We start from the raw sequence: 9,716 nt of genomic DNA on the forward strand, positions 1-9,716 counted from the left end.
TATTCAATGCCATGTTATTCCAGAGATAAAAATTGGGAACTGTACTTACTGAATGCATTTTAAGAGAACTAACTGTGTACCTTGTTACTGGAAATGTACCCTGAAATAGGGAGAGTATACCTAAAAGGGATCATTTTTTTCTCCAGAGTAATAACATGCCATCATTTGAACATAGGGCAGTAAATACAAACTGAATGAATGCACACCAAAAAAAAAAAAAAAAAACAAAAAAAAAAACTGCAGTTAATCCAGAACCCAAATAAACAGATAATAGAAAGAACCAGAATTTGTATCTTAAGACTGTGTAATGATGGTGTTGTCAGTACACAGCAGAATACTCGGGCTTCTTCGGATATACATAACAGAGATTAAATTGGCGAGGAGGATATAGTTCAAGTGCTAGAGAGCATGCTTAGCATGCATGAGATCCTAGGTTCAATCCCCAGTACCTCCTCTAAAAATAAAGAAATAAACCTAATTACCTTCCCCATCAAAGAAAAAAAAAGATTAAATTGGGCTCATTAGCAAGTTGTAATAAACATTTCTTAGAAAGTTGCAAAAGTCTGTTTTTTGAAAGTTGGTTATTTGTGTGATAAATACTTTTCAATAAACCAGAATATCAGGTCTGTAAACCATCGCATCTATTTTTCCTTAAGTTTACAGTAACTGCAAGAATACTTGCCTAAACATATCCAAGATCCTCATTGTTTTCTTTTTAATATTAGGCTTCTTTTTTATTATAGTGAACACAGTCGTTTCTAAATAGAGGAGGGAAATTACTTGCGTGAACACTTGGCCCTTCAAGAGAGATTAGGCAAATGTCCCACCACGGCTTCTGAGAGAGCAGCATGACGTCTGGCCTGGGCCACCTCTGCACTTTGCCCAATAGAAACAGCACCTGCTCAGGTGTTTCTAGGCTGCTGAAGAGTGGACTTCCCCGCGTCTGGAGCTGAGCAGACCTCTTCTGTACGCTCTCAGTTGGGGATGAGCTAGCGGCCCTCAGTGCTTTGATGCTCAAATAGGAAATGGCACAGGAAACGCTCCATTCCTAGAAAAGGACGGAATGCGCAAAGCATCCTGTTGAAGGTAGTATGGCCCTTGGAGATGCCTGAGCTTGTTTTCAGGGTCTGCTCTGCCACAGAAAATTATGTGGCCAGCCATCAAATAGAATGTCTCACCTACTTACAAAAGTGATAGAAAAATGAGATGTGATAAAGAGATAAGGAAGGATGCAAATTCCTCTATAAATACTTGCTGTGACCACAGGGAGCCCACAGTGCCTTATCTTTCACACGAGGATGGCGTAGAAAACCCACACTTTTCCAAATGAGTTTTCCCCCTTCCCCTTACCTTCCCCTAGAAAAATCCTCAAATTGATTTGCATTGTAGGTTTAGACACAGTCATTGTCCAGCCCCTCTCTCTCTGTTTCACTAATGGTCCCTTGTCTTTTCACCTGCCACTAATATATTCCACATACTTGATGACCTAAGACACGCCCATTTAGTCAGAGCGTTGTAGATGCTGACTTCAGTTCAGTTCCAATACTTCTCAATAATTTAATCATTTTCTTTTGTCAGCATAAGAATTTTTTAGAGTATAAGAACATTCAGTTCCCAATTACTTCCTGCCGTTTTATGCCTAAATAAATGGTTGTCAACTAGGTTTTCTTTCTTCGTGCCAGTTGAAGTTTTATAAGATAGACGGTCTCATTAAACTGAAATGCCAGAGGACATCTATCTTTTTCCTGACTAATTGGCAGTTCATCATTTTTTATGCAATATCCTAATAGATACAGTCAGAAATTTGACATGGAAACTTCCTGTCTAAGTTAATACTAATTAGTTTTCATATTTGAATACTGAGGAATGGGGTTCTCAGGGATTATACTTGGCCAAACATAGAAAAACAAACAATTGTTATTAGCATTGCTCCACGTAAACATCTTCGCTCATTACCTCTTATCTTTCATTTAAACAAATTATATTGAGTATATCCCCAAGTCTCAGAGCCTCAGTAAGAAGGGTAGAAAATATATTGTACAAAGATTTCCAGAGATTAATCGTCACACTGATGACCTCAGAAGAAGCCTGCCTTGGGCTTTTCGGGAAACCAAGACCACAGCTTCCTGGGTCAAGGTCTCCTTTTGAAGGCAGACTGACAGGTTCCCAAAGGAGTCCCTCTGCTGCTTTTCTTTCTTTTTGTCACTGCCTCTCCTGAGGGAATCATGCTTCTTTCTCCTGTATGGCTGTAAGGGTCATGTCTTTGAAAGCTACCAGGTCTCACCTGTGGAATCAGTGTGTCTTGGCCGCGTTTCTCCACTAGGTAACCTGTTGAGACAGGAAGTAAGAAAAAGAAAAAGGGAAAAAAAAAAGCTGGTATATAAAAAATGGTCCCCTTCACAGACGATTAAGTTCAAGTATAACCTGGAACATAAAGATTTCAATTTATTCAAACTGACAGACCTTCCACTGTAGCATTTTTAGAATGCTAATTACTGGACAAATTATGAAAAACAAAGGTGCATTTCCACTTAGATAAGTCAAATCTGTTGTGTTTGTGAAATTTCCCGGTAGTTAATCATGCCTAGATTTATCTGTGGTCTTTTAAATATTGTATGCACAATAACATAAAATTAGCAGAAAGCAGCTAACCCAGACACAAATTAATTAACTCTACCCAGTTGTGGCACTTTTGCATTGGAAACTACTTTGAAGAAACCTAGGACCGAAATGTTGAACCAGGAAATAGTATTTTGTGGAAGATTATGTGTGGATTAAAATCCATGGTGGGTTACTTAGACCCAAGTCATTTGTGTTAGAACAATATTTATATTAGTACAATATTCAGTCAGGCAAAAGATTGTTTTGTCTAAACTATCAGCTGTTTTGCACTGAAGTGTAGCCAGATGTATAAATCATTATTTGAGCTTCCAAAACATGATTTCTGTCTGTTCCATCAAGTTACAAATGCAGCCTATCTGTGCACCTGCTTGAACATCCCTGCCTCCCACTATGATCAGTATCATCCCATCAACCAAACTATGCCTTACATCTTTTTTGAGGTATATTTGATAAAATGTACTTTTACAATTCCAGTCTTCATGTTATTTCATATTACCAAAGAACAGGAAAAGGAAATGATCCTTTCACAACACGCCCCTTTTACCTATTGGAAAGTACGAATACAGAAACCACACTCAGTTTCATGACCTTTCAGCAGTGCTGATACCTGCACCCACACCTTTCTTCATAGTTTATGAGCACTAATGGGTGAGGAATGGATGCTTCTCTGAGGAGTGAAGAGCATTCGCTCTCTAAGAACAAAACGTGCTAACAGTTGTTGCGGAAAGTAGAACAGGAAAACTGAAGGAAATGTTTTGCAGAAGGCATTAAATTTCATCAGATTTCCTGGTTATCACATAAAAATGACTAAATCCATTTTATGTAAATTAAAGGGCAATCCAAAATATGCTTCTCTCTGACAGTCTGCCGTGTATTGTCAAGTACTTCCAAACAGAGAGGAGATGAAATGGTTAGACTCCTGGTATCCTCTGTATCTGTATTATCTAAGGAGCACGTGGAATGTGGAAATTGGGCTGGGAAGATGTCATGACTGAATGCAGAGACAATCACTTGGGCTTTGCACTGAAGTCATTACTTTGGGGAAACTGATTTTGTTTCTTTGTTGGTTGGTTTTTGCATGTGTGTAAAGGTTTAGCTGGCAAATGAGTAAATGCTGTAGGTTCCCTATCAGTGCGTTTCGTGGTCACGTATGGGCATAGTAATATATATCGTTAATGCTGGGGTTTTTTTTAATTTACTACTTATTTTATTGAAGCATAGTTGACGTACAGTGTTACAAGTGTACAGCACAGTGATTCAGTTATACACACATATGTCATACATATGTACTTACATATATATTCTTTCTCAGATTCTTTTCCATTATAGGCTATAAGATACTGAATATTGTTCCCTGTGCTATACAGTAGGTAGGAGGTCCTTGTTTATCTGTCTCATTTTTTTATTTTTTAACACCTTTATTGTGGTATGGTTCTTGTACAGTAAACTACACATATTTAGATGTACAATTTGATGAATTTTGATAGATGTATACACCCATGAAACCACCACCACAATCAAGATAGTGAGCTAACATTTCCATCACTCCCCAAGAGGTGCATTTTCCAAATTCTCAATGCATCCCTTCCCATCCCCTTTATCTCCTGTAACCGTAAGTTTGTTCTCTGTGTCTGTGAATCTGTTTCTGTTTTGTAAATAAGTTCGTGTCCTTTTTTTCAAATTCTACATGTAAGCAATATCATATGGTATTTTTCTTTCTCTTTCTGGCTTACTTCACTGAGAATGACAATCTCCAGGTCCATCCATGCTGCTGCACATGGCATTGTTTTACTATTTTTATGGCTGAGTAGTATTCTATTGTGTGTGTGTATGTATATGTGTGTGTATATATGTATATATCTCACATCTTTTTTATCCAGTCGTCTGTCAGTGGACATTTGGGTTGTTTCCATGTCTTGGCTATTGTAAATAGTGCTGCTGTGAATATTGGAGTGCATGTGTCTTTTTGAATTATATTTTTCTCTGGATATGTGCCCAGGAGTGGGATTGCTGGATCATTACAGTAAGTGTAGTTTTAGGTTTTAAGGATCTTCCATACTGTCCTCCATCATGGTTGCACAGCAATGTAGGAGGGTTCCTTTTTCTCCACACCCTCTCCAGAATTTTTACCATTTGTAGACTTTTTTTTTTTTTGATGGGTAATTAGGTTTTTTTATTTACTTACTTATTTTAAAAATTGGGGGGGGTTAACATTTTTTATTGAGTTCTAGTCATTTTACAATGTTGTGTCAAATTCCAGTGTAGAGCACAATTTTTCAGTTATACGTGAACATACATATATTCATTGTCACATTTTTTTTGCTGTGAGCTACCACAAGATCTTGTATATATTTCCCTGTGCTATACAGTATAATCTTGTTTATCTATTCTACATATGCCTGTCAGTATCTACAAATTTTGAGATCCCAGTCTGTCCCTTCCCACCCCTCTCCCCCTTGGCAACCACAAGTTTGTATTCTATGTCTATGAGTCTGTTTCTGTTTTATATTTATGGGGTGGTTTTTTGGGGGGTTTTTTTGGTTTTTTTAGATTCCACATATGAGTGACCTCATACACTATTTTTCTTTCTCTTTCTGGCTTACTTCACTTAGAATGACATTCTCAAGAGACATCCATGTTATTCTAAATGGTGTTATGTTGTTGGTTTTTATGGCAGAATAGTATTCCATTGTATAAATATACCACAGCTTCTTTATCCAGTCATATGTCAGTGGACATTTAGGCTGTTTCCATGTCTTGGCTATTGTAAATAGTGCTGCTATGAACCTTGGGGTGCAGGCATCTTTTTGAAGTAGGATTCCTTCTGGATATATGCCCAGGAGTGGGATTCCTGGGTCATATGGTAAGTCTATTCCTAGTCTTTTGAGGAATCTCCATACTGTTTTCCACAGTGGCTGCACCAAACTGTATTCTCACTTTTTCTCCACAGTCTCTCCAGCATTTGTCATTTGTGGACTTTTGAATGATGGTCATTCTGACTGGTGTAAGGTGGTCTCTCATTGTAGTTTTGATTTGCGTTTCTCTAACAATTAGTGACGTTGAGCATCTTTTCACGTGCCTGTTGGCCATCTGTCTGTCTTCTTTGGATAGATGTCTATTTAGGTCTTCTGCCCATTTTTGATTGGGTTGCTTAGTTTTTTGATATTAAGATATATGAGCTGCTTGTATATTTTGGAAATTAATCCCTTGGCAGTCACATCATTTGCACATATTTTCTCTCATTCTGTAGACTGTCTAATCCTGTGTTTTAAACATTTCCTTTGTGCTCCTTTATCTAAGGGTATAGGGATGCAGAGAGTAATTACAGTTAAGGAGATAAGCAGATTAATGCACTAAAATAATAAAAGGTCTCAATATTTTGTTATACATTTTCAGTCTTAGAATCTCTTGGAAGTATTGTTCCTCCTTTTATTGTCAATAATAGTCATCTTATTTTCCACATTTTTCTGTGAACTCCTGATAGATAAGCAAACCAAACAAGGTTTTAAAAATATTCTGAACTTCAGTTGCTATTTCCCAGTTCCAGGTAGGAAATTAAATTCTCACCTGAGAATGATGAATTTAATAACTTTAGCTTATCTTAGAATGCCATCTAGGAAGAAATTAAAAGCATGCATTGCGTCCTGAAAGCCAAGCAGGGCCTCTCAGTGCTCTGGGTAAATAAAGCCAAGTTCAGTTTCCAAAATCCAAGTTACTTATGCTTGGTTTCGTGCCAAACCTCTTAATCTTCACAATGATCAATGAGGGGGTTTTTTTGTTGATAAATAGGGAATTAGTGAGACAGGGTCTGAATTGATACTGATCCTTCCTACACTTCAAAAAAATAGCTGAAAGCAAATAATATTAGTGGTAAGTGGCCCAGCGATGCTGCTTTTTTTATTGTGAAGGCCTATAAAGAAATACTATTTTGGGAACATTTTCTCTCAATAGAGGAATAAAATTGAATGTCTGTTTGCTGAAGTTAAATCAATCTGAAATTCAATTTGTAGGCTATGGATCTGATTTAGTAGCATATACACAGACATCGTTAGGCTGGGATAAAGATTTATGTCAGCGTGCGTCCAGCTAACTCATTTTTTTTTCTCTCGGCAAATTGCAGTTTTACATTGGCTTTCTGAGAATAACTGGGATGCAAAAATTCTGTGTTTATTTGGGTAGTGAATTGACTCTATCACTCTGAAAATAAATGGCCTACTTTTCTTGTTAAAATCTTCACAAATCTACACAATAAAATGTATGTATAGGTCATTGGGTGGATGGAAAATCTCTTGTGAAATCTCATTGAATCTTTTTTTAATGTAACTTTTCTCAGAATAGGTGCCCACACACCTACACACATACCTACACACTCCCAGGGAGAATGATCCAGATTAGTGCCATCCTTAAAGATCTAAATGATACAGTAAAGGTGTAGCCTATCCTGATAAAAATAAAGGTAAGGAGGAATCTGGAAAATAACATTGGACTGTCCAAACTGAAATAAGTAGTAACTATAATTTCAGTTTCAGTGCCATATATTTTATCTTTGCTAGAGCTATGTATCATGACCTCAAAGTGATCATTGATCTGAAAAATTGCACTATTATCCAAACTCTCAGGAAGGATGCCCAGAAGTAGTTCTCATTCATATGAAAGAGATAAAAATGCCTTATTTATGCTCTTATATCAGGGCTACACTAAGTGTCCCACCATCTACTATAATGTAGTCCAGAGGGACCTAGACAACCTGGTCATTCCACAGAACATCACAGTGATCCACTCTGGATATAACTGTATTAAAGGACCTCGTAAGCGAGAAGTACACTGGAGGCCTTAGTAGAACAGAGGAGTTCTACAGGATGGGAGGTAAATCCTATTCCAGTGATATTTGCAGGGACCCAGTCATCTGTGGTATGCCATGGCATTTTCTCCAAAATAAAGGCCAAGTGCTGCATCTTTCAGCTTTCATCACTCAGAAGAAAAGATCAATAGTTAGAAGCCATCTACATTTTGGAAGGAACTTCTTCCTCACTTGGAAATATTACCTTATCCCATCTACCAAGTAACAAGACTTCCCACTTCGAGTAGAAGGGGAAAGGTCTTTCAGAAAAAGGGCTGGGGAGTAGGTTCGTGCCACAGAGCAAGCATCCTGCCACTTAACCCATATGACCCAGGAGACCCTGTGGTACAGGTATCGCAGGGGAAAAACACTATGTGTGCAGTTTCTGGCTGGCCCCGTGAGAGAGCCACAACACAGACCATCTGCAGCAGAGAGGTATGCAGCCTTAGAAAAACAACTCGGAGCTCTATTTGGGGAGACACAGCACCTGACTTTGTAGCCAAAACTAGCCACCATGTCTAAGGATCTATCAGACCCAACAAATCATAAGGTTCGATGGTCCTAGCAGCAATCCACTAAAAACTATGCAGTTCATCCAGTATTAAGCAAGAACAGGGCCAGGATACACAAATAATCCACATGAACAGGTGGCCTGGACCCCTAAGTCCTCAACCACTGTTACACTGGAGCCTGTTTTTACCTTGATTAAGAGATGGAGGTAACTTTTGACTAGAGAGACAAAGTGATGGAACGGCTTTTGAAAGACATAACAGAAGTGCCAGCTTGGACGTAATACAGTGTGAGAATAGAACCACAGCCTTCAGTCTGCAGTGTACATTCGGAAGCAGTCCTTGCTGTGGCTCTGTGTACACAGAACACGTGGGTTCAGGGGACAAGGGGGAGATACAGACGTAGGTGTGACTCCACCTGCCATCACTCCTAGTGCCTGCTTGGGAAATCTGTGAAGCCTGTTTCTCCACACTCTGAGGGTCCAGAGATCTCCTCTGGCTTCAATGCCAAAGAAGTTAGTCACATTCTCCTAAGTCCCAGAAAGGACTGAAGCTTCAGTTCTCCTTCCTCTCTGTCTTTATCAAATGTGGATTAGTCTCCAGTTATCACATACAAGAAGCACAACTTCAAGGTTTTCTGAATGGCGCCCTTGAGGTGCCATGACTGGGTCTGGGCTAGGGTGTGGTTCTCTTCCCCTGCCCCCGCCCCCGGTTTCTGGGGAACGAACTGGGGGGAGTTGGATTATTGTAATCGTTCCCTCTAAATACAGCTCTCCACCAATCGATTCAGTTCCATCCTTTGAATCCAGCCTTTGGCTAGTGGTTACCAAAGTAGGGAAATGGCTTCTTGGGAGCATTTTCTTTCTAAATCTACATTTAGGGAGGGAACTGCAAATTCTGTTCTTTCTCCATGAAGAGAGATGAAAAGGCCAGTCTCTTCTTTTTCATTGGGTTTTATCACTCCCTTAGAGACTGTTGAAAATACAGGAAAAACAAGGTTGTAGAGTTACTGTAACATACTTGGAACATATACATATTGTTCAGCAGAAAACCTATAGAGAACTCAGCTGGAACCAAGTTCTGCTTTTCAAAATTCTGGAATGTTTCCAAAAGGAAATATCACCTGAGTCATTTAAATTTTACTGAAGCAGACTAGAAAAGAAAAAAAGTAATAAGTAAAATACTATAAAAAGTGATGTTTGCATTATAAAATGACCTATATTGAAAACTACTCCAGTTGCCCCAAAGCTTACAACACATTTTGAAAATAAACATAATACATGCAAAAGATTAAAAACTAAACTGTAGAGAGTGGGGAAAATGAAGTTTTACCCCTGTCCCAATCCTTTTTCAAGGAGTTCATTTCTCTAAAAAATTCTTTATTTTTGCATTAAAAATGCATATGTTCAATATGTATATATAATTCTGATTTATTTGTACAATTATAATTATAGTAGATAAATTCTTTTATGTGTTGTTTTTGGGGAGAATTCATTCTTTTTTATTGAGATATAATTGACATATTACACATTAGTTTTAGATCTTTGACATAATGCTTCAATATTCATATCTATTGTGAAATGACCACCACAATAAGTCTCTCTTAACATTCATCACCACATAGTTATAAATTTTTTTCTTACGATGAGAACTTTTAAGCTCTACACTCTTAGCAAATTTCAAATATATGATACAATATTATTAACTGTAGTTGTCATGCTGTACATTATATCCCATGAAATTTA

This window comes from Camelus bactrianus, chromosome 31 (assembly GCF_048773025.1).
Source record: "Camelus bactrianus isolate YW-2024 breed Bactrian camel chromosome 31, ASM4877302v1, whole genome shotgun sequence".
In the NCBI taxonomy this organism is placed as follows: domain Eukaryota; kingdom Metazoa; phylum Chordata; class Mammalia; order Artiodactyla; family Camelidae; genus Camelus; species Camelus bactrianus.